This window comes from Crocodylus porosus, unplaced genomic scaffold, assembly GCF_001723895.1.
Source record: "Crocodylus porosus isolate Cpor-Errol unplaced genomic scaffold, CroPor_comp1, whole genome shotgun sequence".
Lineage (NCBI taxonomy): Eukaryota > Metazoa > Chordata > Crocodylia > Crocodylidae > Crocodylus > Crocodylus porosus.
Window position 1 is genome coordinate 166420026 of NW_017728906.1, and position 14525 is coordinate 166434550.

Below are 14525 nucleotides of genomic sequence, written 5' to 3' on the forward strand. Positions count from 1 at the left end.
TCATTTTTTTAATTAGTGAATTTAGAAAACTGTCTGATAAGTGAGTATGATAATATGCTGTGTGTGCTTTTAAGTCAATGAAATCTGCTTTGTGTTTTTACTATATTGTGGTGCCATTTGTATTTCTTGCTTTTAACTGGGTGAAGATCCATATTTTGGAGTTGGCTGTTGTAGAGGCCTCATCTCCCACATACAAGAGCCCTCACCCTTGTAATAAAGGATCTTGGGATTCCTGTGGAGCAGAGCTATCTAGAGCAATTGTGGTTCCAGAGCTTGAGTTATATGTGATGGCTGAGTTGGTTACAAAAAAACACCTTTTGGGAAACGAGCAAAATAGATGCTTAATTCATTGTTGTGTAGGTTTAATGTCAGAATCACAGGCACTGGGTACGTGGGTGCCCGAGGGCCCTGACTCCCCTTGGGTAGAGGGTAGGGTGACCATGCATCCCTAATTGGTGGGTCAGTCCCAAAATGGGACCATCAAGTCCTGGTTCTGGCCTGCATGACTCCCCCAGCTGCCGGCAGGTAAGTCTGTTGTGGCAGGATGGGGGGCAGATTGAGGCCCCCATGATGAGGGAGAGATTGGAGCAGGGCCTGGGCCTGGGGGCACTGTCTGGCCAGGGTGGTGCATGGGGCCTGGGGCCAGGACAGGGAGCAGGACAGAGCCACAGGTGACTTGTCCAGGAGGTGGGGATGGGGCACTCCTTGCCACTGTGTACACTCTCAGGGAGGGGTGTATTGGCGGGGGGCATGTGCCCAGATTTGTGTGTGGGGTATGTGTGGGCTGCCTGTTGCGGGCTTGGGGCTCCCTGTCCTGCTGCCCTCACCCCGGGAGCTGTGTGGCCATGCCACCATGGTGAGGTGCCTCCGGATACCAGTGGGAGCAGTGGCAGTGATCGCATCTCAGAGTTGTGCCCCCTGTGCTACTGCTGGGAAGGCAGGGAGCACCATGCCATGATGGCACAGTTGGTGTGGGGCTCCTGGGGGAGGGCAGCAGGGTGGGAAGCCCTGAACCCACAGTGGCCAGCCTGCATCTGCCCCCACTCTCCTCCTTCCCCTCCCCCCCATGGGCTCCACTTGGATCTGCTCTGGCTGTGCCACCAGGAGAGGTGGGAGGGGGGCATCATTTTAGGCCCCCCTCACAAAAATAAAAGTTGGCGACTGTGGTCAGAATAATTTTTTTACTTTCCTTTCATCTAGGAAGGGAGTACCCTTTATTGTAATAGAGCCCAGGGCATCCACAGTATTTCATGCCAGAGGGTTGTACGTGTGTGTTGACTGTATTAGCCCAATTTTAAGTGTACCTAAAAACAGGTATAAACACGACCAAACTTCTCTCTTCTCTCTCTTTCTGTTCCTCATTGATCAAAAAGTTAACTTGAATAAAAAAAATGAATATATCAGGAGGAAGGGTAGGTAGGAACATATTGGACTGAGACAATTAGAAAGCAGTTATTTAATCTTGGTAGAATATAGTGTGGAATATAACCTGTTAATGCTGAGCATATGGATTGGCAATGTTCCACACTGATGAATGTTATTTCAAAAGCAATTAAGTACCTGTTGGGTTTTTTTTGTTTGTTTTAAACAAGTAGCTGATTCATATTAGACATTTTGTGCCAGAATTTCAGAACTGTGGGTTTGTGTTTGTGCCTAATATGAACACAAACTACAGTTAGATAATCAGCCATTTGTGTGTGCAGTTACTCATATGTGGCCACAAGTACTTGAAGAAACTGTTTAAAATGTGTCTTTCATGTTCAAAGACTTTGGTAAAGCAGTAAAACCACATTGTGGACATAGGAAAAAACTGGGCAACTACTATAATGTTATCTTTTGTTTATTTTTTTTTAGGGCGCCAATGCCTCGACTTTAGAGAAAGAGATTGGTCCAGAACAGTTTCCAGTCAACGAGCACTATTTTGGTCTAGTTAATGTAAGTTTTACTGGATAATTTGATTGCTTTGAAATGCCAAGTGTGGGTTTGATAAGTGACAGTGTTGAGGTGGAGTGAATAGTTTACAAAACTAATTCAACTTCTATGGAAAGAAATTACTGAAATCTTACTTGTTGTGTATTTAACATTTGAAACTTAAGTATCACATTGCATAAGGGTACAGTATGTATATTAGAATAAATATAGAACTATTTCTCATGTTATATTCACTTTTAACACTGCTTTTTCAGAGTACTGTATGTTAAAGCAGGGAAGTACTTAGTATCACAGTCTGAATGAAGAATTACATGCAAAAACTTAAAAGGTCACTGCCCTTTTCAAGTTGAAGCACTCAGTAACTGAGGCTGGTTACAGATGTAAAAAACAAACAAACCAGCACTTTATTTTAAGCTCAGCATGCCCCCATGTTGAGCACAGTGCGTGCCCAGAAGAGGCATCGTGTTAGTTGTACCCAGCTTGCCCAGCATCTGACACTTCAAAGGGCTTTTTGGCACTTTTCTCTAATAGCTGATTCAAAGTGCCAAAAAGCCCCACTGAAGCACCCGATATGCACAGACATTGGAGAGCTGGGTTGAACTAGTGCACTTCCTTTCCTGGGAAAGCGCTACTTTTTTTGTTTTGTTTTTTTTCCATGTCTGTCAGTGCCATAAATGCCATAATAAAGATTTAAGAGGCAAGGGTTACATTTTTGTTGGGCAAGCTGGGTCCAGCTAACACGATGCCTCTTCTGGGCACGCACTGTGCTCAACATGGGGGCACGCTGGGCTTAAAATAAAGTGCTGGTTTGTTTGTTGAAACTTTGAAAAATATTAAATCCAAGAAGAGAACAAGTATGAAAAGTTTCACTTTTATTCAATTTAATGATTACATTTTAATATATCTGAAAATCTAGTGTCTGGTGTAATAAACCATTAATGCTTTTGAGTGAAAAATGTATTGTGTTAAGAATTCTTGCATAACTATTTGAGGTAGCATAGGAGACTTTAAGTGGTTTGCTTTTGTGTGCTATGAGAGTGATAGACCTCACTGCTTAGGGGTTGAAGGCTTGATCTCTGGTTAAGGGTGAGGGTTGACTTTGGCAAATGACTTTAAAAGCCAAGTACTCATCAGATATTAGGAGCCTGCAAATGAGACCACAAGCATGAAGTTTTTATGGAGAGTTTGTAGTGGTTGGTTTGACGGGGACAAGGAAGGAAATGGCAGCTTACCAGTAACGAATGCAGAGACTGACTGGACGCAGGTTGTGTGTGTATGAACAGATAGTCAGGCAGTACAGGATTATGTTCAGCTTGTTTAGGGTACAGATTATGGTCAGTAAAAAACAAGCAAAATGTTTGTATAGTAGAACCTGGTTTTTGTGCATTCAGTTGGTTTATAACTTGCTTAATAATTCACCGCACTTTGCTGAATTAAGGACTAGCTACTCAGCTAACTGCTGTGACTATTTTACTTTCAAGAGTGCTGGTTCTCTACTCAGCTGGAGCACAGCAATGGTCCTGAAAAACTGAGTGAAGCACCACGCTTTAGAAATACAAACCACATCAGGCATCTGAAGCAGCTCACAGCTGTTTACTGTGATTATATACGCCCCTGGTTAGTTTTGCAAACTCACATCTTCACAGGGGATTACAAAGATAAGCTAAAATCAACTGGACTGGGGAGCTCAGGGACTTGAAAATTCTACCTCTCTTGTCAATTCAAGTTCCTGACAGTTTTAGCATCTTTGGAAGAAAGAGAGAGAGGGGCAGGAAAACTTGCTGGAAGGGGCTCCAGAACTAAGTGGATGAATGGCCACCTCAAGATTTCCTTATTAAAAATAAGGAAAGAGCATTCAGCAGAGAATGGTATGCATCAGATCAAGAAGCATCAGCCTAAAGTAAGAATTGCAAAGTCAGGCTGATTTTAGATCTTGTGAAGGATATTAAAACAAACAGTAAAAGTTCTTCAGTTATGTACGTAAGAGACTGAGGAAAGAAGTTGGGCAACTATGCAGTGACATTGAGGTAGAGAGAGAGAACCTTGGTGTGGCCAGAAACTAAGTACTTTTCTTCAGTTTTAACAAGGGTAGTGATGCTGGCCGTGGGGGCAAAAGCAAGATGATAATAGAATTGAGAAAATGGAGAAGGAAATTACCAGGTTGCATGAAGCTAAATTCAGAGCTTAGTGCATTGTACAATTTCCGTTTCAGAATGGAATGGTGGAAATGCTACTTGGAATTGCTAGTCAGGCTGACACCATATGATTGGAAAATAGTAAATGTAGTTTCTATACTTAAAAATGAAATCTGACCTACTGCAGGGCTATAAGACTGACCTCTGTAGTGTGCAAGGTGTTGAACAACAGATTGTGAACAAAAGAATAACTAAAGACAAAGATTTAAAAAAACAGATTAAAATGCAACATAAGCTGACCACATGATAGAACCTAGAATCATCCCACCCAGTTACAGTCATAGTAAGCTGTAGTTGTAAGAACTGCTGCAAATCTCCTGTATACTTGGGCTCCTACCAATGACGTGTATAAATTAAGATAAATATATAAATACAAATCTGCACTAGTTTAGTTTTTGCTTAATTTAACTTTCAAAATGATGATTTTGTGCTAAATTAGTATTTACTTGTTCTGTGTTTTACTAACCCTTTCTCTTATTAGCTTAATATCCTGTCCCCTAGAAGGTTGTCTTCCTTCCACTGAGTGTGGATATTCACGCTGTACAGACTACTGTCCCAATAAAAGATGGATTCAAAGCCTCATACTCTACCTTCTGCTACTTACTAGCAGTTCACTTCCAGACTTTTTCCTTCCTATGTCTCCCATATAGGAATTGTCTGTGAGAAGTTTGCATCTAAGAGCAACAGAAGCCTACTGCTAGCAAGAGTTCCAGATTAAGTAGGGAGTGATATATGAAGAAAAATACTAATAACGCAACCTCAGGGAATTGGGGGAGGTGCTGAAAGAACAGTGTCTAAGCAAAGGAGCTTTCTCTTTGGTCCCATTTCTACATGAAATTTGGAGATAGTAATTCCCTATTTAGTAATGAAATTTTGTATGGTTATTTCCCTTATTACATTCTTGTGAGGTGTAGATCAGGCAAAGGTCTGCTTTCCTAAATTCACCTACGTTATTTCTTTATACACCCAACACATCTAAGGTAGACTTGTGTAACAGATAATTTAAAATGCCTTTTTTATATAGTTACAAAACTACAAAAAAACCTCTGGTAGCAATATTTTATGGTAAATGTAGGTACACACAAAGGCTAAGTACAGACAATCAAAAAGCCTAAGGCGAAATCAATCTAAGTTATGCAGTTTTCTGTAAGTGGCCTAGTGTAGATGGGTAGCAAGCAGTATACACGTTCGTAAACAGTCTTTGGTGGGTGGGGATGAAGTGGGGCACACAGGCTGCCTGCACTGGCTGAGGTCTGCAGGTTGGGGGCGCTCCCGCAAACTCCTCGACTGCCAGAGACTGTCAAATACAGCCATGCACCCAGGCCACCACTGATTGGCTGCTGGGCATGGGCAGGCACACCCTCATACCTCTCCTGACTCTAATACTCTGGGACCCTGTAGCTGTGGGCCAGAAAAGCTTTGCAGCACTCCATGTGCCTATGGCTTATGTACCTGTTGGCAGTGGCCAAGCCACAGAGGTCACAGGGTTGCCTCTATGCAGGGCCAGTCCTGATGTTCTGCCCCTTGCTGCACTGACCCTCCAGAGGCAAGCTGCCCATACTAGCTCTGGGAGTGGTCCATGTTGGGGTCAGGGTGGCAGGGTACCTGGCTCTGGCCACCAAGATGTGTGTAGAAACCAGGGTTGGGTTCCATGGGGCTGTGCCTGAGCACAGGGGCATGAGAGTCCCTGGCTGGAAGTGCAGGAGTTAGGGTCTGTTGGGTTTTGTGGGACTGTGCCGAAGTCCCACAAAACTTCAGAGGTTCTCTTGGGCTCCATGTCATATGTGTATTTAGGGTGCTTCATAAGAGGGTGCAGGGGCATGGCCTATGGACTTTGGTTCGCAGGTCTCGGGGCTCATATAGGGGACACAGATGCCTCCCTTCCCACTCTACACTGCCTACCTGCAGCTGATAGATGGCTGGAGACAGGAAGTGAGGCTGGGGAAAGAGTCTGTGCTGGCTCAGCTCTGGGAGAGCTGTGGTACAGGGCCCACTGGGAGCTTGACTAGAGCAGCTAAGTGCAGGTCTAGTGCTAGCATGCCTGTCTGCAAAGAGAGAGTTGTGGGGGACTACAAAGGCGTCAGGGATGCTGTAGGACAGTGGTCTAACTTGAATTGGTAGAGCAGGGGCCAGCAATTATTTTGGGCAAAGGGCCGCTTACCAAGTTTTGGCAAGCTGTCAAGGGCCACATGGGTAGCCCTGCCCCTTGACAGGTGCCCTGCCCCTTGGTCTCCATCTTGTGACCAGAAGTCCCACCCCCTAACCCCTGGAAGTACTCCTTTCAGCAAGGGGTTTTGCCATCTCAACCAGAAAAATACCAAATTATATTCTAAAAAGTGATCATCTACAACGTTCATTAATTTGATTTCAAAAAATATTTTTGTCCTGATTTACATGCATTTGTTTGTGTAGTGCACGCAGAGGTGACTGCACAATAGCTTAAAACGAAGTCTTATTTTTGTATATTGTGGGGGTGGGTATAGGTTTGTGTGGGTATGTGGGGTGTGGGTGGGTACTCATAGATTCATAGATGCTAGGGTTGGAAGGGACTTCAACAGATCATAGAGTCCAACCCCCTGCCTAGGCAGGAAAAAGTGCTGGGGTCAGATGACCCCAGCCAGATGCCTATCCAGCCTTCTGTTAAAGACCCCCAAGGTAGGGGAAAGCACAACCTCCCCTGGAAGCCCATTCCAAATTTTGGCCATCCTTACTGTGAAGAAGTTTTTCCTGATATCTAGCCTAAATCTGCTCTCTGTCAGTTTGTGACTATTGTTCCTTGTTACCCCAAGAGGTGTCCTGGTGAACAGCAATCCATTGCTGTATCCCCCTAATGAATTTGTAGGTGGCCACAAGATCACCTCTCAGCCTTCTCTTGTGGAGAGGGGGTGTGAGAGAAGAGTGGCTGATGTTTGTGTATAGCAGTGCAAGGGGAGGCGTAGGTGTATGCGCATGTCTCTGGAGGGGTGTGTGTGTAGGAGTGACCCTCTGAACACACACGCACACACACTCTCTCTCTCTCTCTCTCTCTGCCCCTGTGTCTGCCAACATGTGTGCACAGACATACACACCCCTACCAGTGCGGTCCCATGCTCCGCAGTCTGGGGATGCATCTGGGAGCCACGGGCATGTGGTGATGGAGCAGGACGGGGACGGGAAAGCAGGGAATGGCTGGGGCTGGGCAGGGCTGGGCTGCTCAAGCCTGCAAGCCTGCTGAGGGCTCCCTCTGGATCCTGCTGCCCCTTGCTCCAGCCAGCTTTGACAGGGAGCCAGGGCAAATAAATGTTAATTTACTAAACTTTTTAGGGGCTCCGTGGGCCGGATAGAATGGCCTGGCAGGCCAAATTTGCCCACCCCTGTGGTAGAGGATCAGATACAAAAGTTTGATTCACCAGTCTAACCTAAATTGATTAGATTTGACTGCACATCGAACCAGGTCTATCTTAGCCTAGGTTCTGCCATTTTTAGACTGGTCTGTGTCCATTGAACTTTTTTACAGTTACGGGTTTAGATTGATTTGCAATCACTTAAACCACTTTATGTGCAATGTCTGTACCTGACCAAAATGTGTGGAAAAAACACCAACTAAAAAAGAAATATATGATGCATCATTTTTCAGCATGATCAAAAGAGTAAAAGATTAGGAATCTGAATATAGAGAAATAATATTGTTCAAATAAACATTCAATGAATGATCATCAGAAAGAAGTCTTAACTTCATGCAAGAGCTATATAAATTTAATTGTAAATCAACAGACAGCTTATGCAAATGTGTCTTTTGAAAAATAACTAAAACTCAAAAGCATAACAAATTAAAATCAAGGATTACTTCTTGCTGTTTTAAATAATTTAAAATGGTTAGTAAATGACTTTATTTTAAATCACTTCACTGTGAAATCAATTATTTCTCTTTTCCTTCATCCATTGAAAAAAGAGGAGGTGGGGAAAGGAAACCAGGATGCCTCTTTATGCTTTGTACCAAAAAAATCCTGAATACACAAATTTATTTTTTATCTGTAATTAAATTTGATTGGGTGTAGATGCAGATTTTTGTCTATTAGTATTTCTCTTGGTTGGTATATTATAGGATTTACTATTAACATTCTGTTTTTGGGTAGTTTTGTTAAATTTTTTGCTTATCACTGTTGATACTTATTTTTTGTTTTAAAATATCATTTAACCTCCTTCTGATTGCGTCATTTAATTTAAGACATTGATTTTTCCCAGTTAATGTAGTGCATCTGATATTATTAGGGGTGCATCAGTAAAGATTTTCTTTGTTGATACCTATAGCCAATTTATTCACCAGGCATATTGGCCAATACCAATCCAGTAACCGATATACAAGAATGCAGCTGGGCAGTGTGGAGAGCAGCGCCCTGCAGATGAGTCTGTGGAGGTGAAGAGGAGTATGGGGACAGTTCGAGGCCCATTGTGAGTGCAGGAGTGGGGTAGGGACTGGGGCTGGGGCTGGGGCTGGGGCTGGGGCTGGGGAGTGAATGGGACCCAGGATTTGGGGTGGGAAGCAGGACGGAGCTATGAATGGCTTGTCTGTGGGATCAACTTGGCACTTAAAAATGGTGGTGGGGGTGCTTGAACTAAAGCTCAGTGAATGAGCTTTAGTTCAAGCATCACTGCCACCATTTTTAAGCTCCGGGAAGCTTTTAACCGGAGCGGAGCCAAGTGTGGGGAGGACAAAGGCAGGCTGCCCACTGTGGGCTCAGGGCTCTCTGCTGCCTTTTGCCCTGGGAGCTGCGCACTAGCTATGCCATGTGCCCTGCCCATCAGGTGGTAGTGGCAGCAGTGAGCTGTGCCTCCTGCTGCCAGATAGGTAGGGGCTTGTGGCCAGCATGCAGATCCCAGGGAAAAGCCAGCAGGGCAGACAGCACTGAGCCCACAGTGTGCAGCCCACCTCTACCCTCACACTGCTTGACTCTGCTCTGGTTAAAAGTGTCCCGGCATTTAAAAATGGTGGCGGTGGTGCTTGAACTAAAGTTCATTTGATGAGCTTTAGTTCAGGTGCCCCCACTGCCAATTTTAAGCGCTGGCATGCTGATCTCTTGGACGAGCTGCCTGTAGCTCTGTCCCGCTCCCTGCCCCAGCCCCTGCTATTGCCCCTACCTCACTCCCTCCCTCACCCTGGGGGCCTTGATCTGCCCCCCACACACACACTCCTTCCCTCCCCCACACCCCTTCCGCTCCACAGACTTATCTGCAGGGTTTGGCTCCTCATGCTGCCCGGCTGCATTCTTGGCTGTGTGCATGCATGTGGCATCTGGGGGGCTTCCAGCCAGAGGGCACATAATGTACCAATAAATATAATTGGCTACATTGGCCAAAAAAAGCCAGTAGCCAGTAATGTTAATATTCCTGTTATTGGTGTGAATCTGATATGGTACCGATATATCGGTGCACCTCTAAATATTATAAATGTAGATCTATATACAATATGCAATATTAAATCAGTCGATCCATTTTAATGTAATTAAGGGCCCTTAAAAGACTTGGACCATCTTCATTCAGTCCACAGGCTCAGCAGAAGCTGATGAAAGAAAACTTCCTAATATGACTTGAAGGTCTATCAGTTCATGTTTCCTAGAAGAACAAGAAAATCAAAAGCTGTTTTTAAGGCAATAGCTTTTATGGACCAAACTACAATGAATTCTTATTGGAAATTCATGTGGAATTCATTTATTCTCGTGGAGTAGAGTTGTCATTGTCATAGGCAGTCTCTCCATACAAGGACAACAGTCTTCCAGTAAATAGGGAAGTCACCAGTGAGCCCATAAATTACTGAGGAGGCCAATATGAAATCCACATGTTCAACAGCAGCCATGGGCAAATAATTCCAGAAGGGAGGTGAAGATCCTGATGATGTCAGGTCTCATCTTTGTCTCTCTCATCTATCTGTCTCCATAGTGAGACAAGTTTGCTTGATGTGATTAATGCTTTGTCATATGTCATGAGGCCATTGGGGATGATTCAGTGTTTGTTTCTCCCAGGTATTGAAAGTAATACCGCATTTCTTCAGATCAGCCTTCAAGTTATCGTTGAAGCTTTTCTTTTGCCCACCTCTAGAGTGGTGATCATCACTGAATTGGTACTATAGGATTATTTTGGGAGCCGGTTGTCAGGGATCTGTTATGTCCTGCTCAGGAGAGCTGGTGCTATATGAACATGGCTTTAATGCTGTTTGTGTTTGAGTCAGAATATAGGTATTTGTTCTTCTGTCCTTCCAATTTATATGGAAGATTTTCCAAAGAAATTGCTGATGGTAATATTCTAAAGCATTCAAGTGTTCTTAATACGTTTTCCAAGTTTTACAGCCATATAACAGGGCAGGGATGACAAGAGCCTGGTAGATAAGAAATTTGGTTTGGGCCCTTTATGTTGCGATCATTGAAGACATGATTTTGGTGATGTTTGAAAGCAGAACTAGCAGATTTTATCTCATGCTGAGTATAGTCACCTGTGTTTTATTTTTTGGGAAATGTGGCTAGGTAGGGAAAATGTTCAACGTATTAGAGGACAATCCTTGGAGAAACGTGGATGATTCTGCTGGTTGGTTTGGGCTGGATTAGTAAAGTATCTTGGTGTTTGTGAGGTTGATGGTGAGTCCAGGTATTTCATACACTTCACAGAAGCAATCAAGATTGACCTGGAGCCCTTCAGTTGAGTGGGCACACATGACACAATCGTCGGCATAGTGAAGATCAGTAATGGAGGCGTTGGTTGTCTTGGATTTGGAATGTAACTGGTTGATGTAAAGAGATTCCTGCCCATGCAATACTGGATGCTGACTCTAGATAGAAGTTTATCAGAAATGAAATGTGGAACAACTGTGATACAAGTGTGAAAAGAGTGTTGGTAAAATCTCATATCCTGCTTGACTCTGGTTCTAAAAGTGAAGGGGTCCATTCCCTAGCCATTGTTTAGCCTTCATGACACTGTGAAGGAGTCTGATGTGAAGGAGTCTGATAATGGTAACAGATTTTATCAGCCAGCTTAATTTCATCAGGATCTTCCATAGGGCCTCTCGATTGATTGAATCAAAGTCTTTAATTAACTTCTTGGAGTAGGTAATGGAGACCATGTGCAGGAAAAAGTGAAATGCTTGTACTATTTTAATTGCATGCATTGAGAAACTTGTAAGACAGTGGGCTTTTTCATTCTGTCCTACATGCATGTATATTGGATTAGGAAATACTTCCTCTTCTCCTGCAATAACTTCTCTTTTTGGAGTCAATCTAGCTAAATTTCATTTACTTACAACAGTCTCCTGGGCTGTTGGTGTTATGCATTTTCATAATGCAGAATATTGTGCAAGCATGTAACATCACTAGAAATTGTTTACAATTTATGATTGTAAACTGTAGCCTTCTACAATGCATATTTTACTTTTATTACAATGTATCACAATAATGTCAAAAGGAAGTTCCAGACAAGCTTAGAAAAAGTGTTTGGGATGGCAGGGTTGTTTGTTTATTTACTTGTGGTTCAAAATGAGTAAGAGGATTAAGGTTGGAGGCAGTATGAGTGGGAAAAAAATATATCTGAATAAGAATAGGATTCCTTTATTGGAAGAATGAAATATATAATTTGTAGAAGAATACAAAATCCTAGGTTAGAGAGAGAGAGACTTCATGGGGAAAAAATAAGAAAATGAGAACAAATTTTGGATTGGATTCAAAGGTGGGGGAAGAAGGCAGTGAAGATGGAGAATAACTAACTGGTTTTCTTGGAAAAAATCAGCTATTATTAATGAGGACAGCTACATAATCAGCTTCTGAAGAACTAAACCTAAAATTTTGAAAGAAACATAATTGCTAGCTCTTGGGTTGTGAAAATAGCTTATATTTAGTTCATGTCTCAAATGCTTCTGTAGTCATCAATCAGCCTTGGTGCTGTCAAATACATCCATTGCTGCCTCATTTTCTCCTGGAATTGGCTGGAGATACAATGACATTCATCTTTTCAGAATCTGCTCTTATTTCTAGTTCATGGATTTATAATCTTTATGCATACTGCATCTCCTCTCTCTAACTTTGGGCCAGTGCTCCAGTTTCTCCTGGTAACTCTGTGTTTTGTTCTGCAGGCTTTCATGTTGGCTGCATTTCTAATCAATGTTTCACTACATTTTTTTTTTTTGAATCCGGATACTACCAGATCTTTAACTTTGTACCCCTGTAGCAAATTTGAAAAAGATATATTATTTAATATAGAATAGATTTCAGTAACTACAGAATGTTCTGCAGAATGTAATGTAATTCTTTGTCTTGATGTCTCTTGTAAATGGGCCAGTATTTTGGATGCTGTGTTAAAGAGAGTTTTTCAGTGATACAGTGTAAATATTTCAATGGCACATGCATCTTCTCAAGAGACCACTCTGCTCATATTAAAACTGGCCAAAAAATTGGAGTAGCACTGAGCAACAAATGAAATATTATAATCATCGTTTCCTGCTTTAAGGTCACCTGGTCATACTTATTCTTCTTACTTCAAATTACTTTTGATTTTTTTACAACTGCAGCAATAGAGATCATATTGTACATTAGATTCAGCAAAAATTGAGAAAATGATTCTTTCATTGGCCTCATTTCCTAGCTATACTGCATAGTATATTTTTGATGGTCATGGACTTCCAGACAGGAAATGTTAAAGGCAGTCATTTCTTCCTATGTTCTCAATTCAGTCATTTGGAAGCAAGAGCATGCTCTGACCTTTCCCTGTATAATGTGACTGTTTTTCCTAGAGAGAGTGATACAGTGTATCATTATCATTTGGGCTGCTGCAGGTATACGCAGATACATACATAGCACTTACACAATAGTAAAATTAGAATTCCACTTTAACTGCTGCACAGAACTTGGCAACATTTCACAAAATATCTATGGCAGCTATATATTTTACAGATGGGGGAAGCCAAAGCAGATAAGCTGGATGACTTGCTGAGCAACAAATTGATGTTCAACAAATGTAGTTTTTAACTGCTTTAAAGGGATATAAGATCTGATGCTGGGGAGTACTCATCAGCTGTTTTGGTGTAATTCCTACCTCTGCATGCTTCTGTAGTGGTACAAGTAGCTGAGGCCATATACAAATGTTCAGTTTCCCCTGGATGAATTGCTACTCTCCCAGGAGAAACAATGAATGTACAGATGTTTCGGATTTTCCTCCCAGAGCAAAAAATGTCTGCTCTTGGAGAGAAATAACCTGGGAGCAGAAAGGGTTAAATCACTCACAAAACAGTTTTTGTAGGCAAACTCTGTACACCTTCATTTCTCAGAGAAGCTACACCACAGTCCTCCAGGAGCAGCAGAGTCTAGCAGCAACACAGTCTCCCAGGGTAGAGGGAGGGGGAATGCCAAAGAACTGTGCTGTCTTCTGAGAGGAACCACAGCATGTACAGATGTTTGCTCTCCCAGGAGAAACTCTTTTGGGAGTGATTTCCTGGGAATAAGTTTCCATTTTCACTCTGGGAGAAAACATGTACGCAAGTATGTATGCTTATGTTTTTTTGCTGGGAGAGCAGAGACTCTCCCAGAAGAAACAGGATGTCTGTATGAGGTCACTGACTCTGAGCCGGAAGATGAGTTCACTGGTATGTCTCCTTCACAATGTGTACGCTAAAACTTGCTCTCTTCCTTCTTCCATAACTCTGTCCTAAAAATGAAAGCATCACATTCACCATGATTTCAGCCCAGCATTGCAATGATTTTCCCTCAGCTTATTTCTGAGTGTGACTTTTCTATACTGCATGAGAGCAGTACATACAACCAAATAAGCCAGTTGTTACCGACTTGGACCACAAATAAAGTTCATGGGAGAATCCAGTTTGTAAAATGTATCTGAAGGCCTGCACAATGTTTTTAAATTTCTTTATGATAAGAAGGTCATACAATACTGATTTTTATTGTATTGCTGGTGTTTTTGATTGATGGCTAGGGGGATGATCGACCGCCTTGCCCACCCAAATTTACCCGCTATGTGTTGCTGTGTGTCTTTTGGCACAGTGAGATACCTGGTACTTACTGAACATTTTATGGTTCCATACTATTGTAAAAGATGCATAATTTCAAAAAAGAAAATAAGTAATCTACTACTGGTGTACAACACATGTATCACTCATTGTTAAAACTAGTAAGATAAACTTTTGCCAACTGAAAAATCAGCAAGAAATGATATTTAGAAAAAATTGTCCCTGACTGCATTTTTTAAACATCTAGCATCTTAAGCTTGCATCACTGTAAAAAAATACAGTAGAAGCTAATATATCTTTTTCTTATTTTATAGTTTGGGAACACATGCTACTGCAATTCAGTTCTTCAGGCACTTTATTTTTGTCGCCCATTTCGAGAAAACGTTCTAGCATACAAGAGTCAACCAAGAAAAAAAGAGAAC

At 42.3% G+C, this 14525-nt stretch overlaps 1 long non-coding RNA gene across 1 annotated transcript; it reads left to right on the top strand.

Annotated features, from left to right (window-relative positions):
* The first annotated feature begins 1309 nt into the window (after window positions 1-1309).
* LOC109306640 lies at window positions 1310-14503 on the top strand. The gene is made up of 3 exons (XR_002100064.1): window positions 1310-1935; window positions 4778-4974; window positions 14418-14503. It is a non-coding gene; the product is annotated as an uncharacterized LOC109306640 (long non-coding RNA).
* The last annotated feature ends 22 nt before the right edge of the window (window positions 14504-14525 follow it).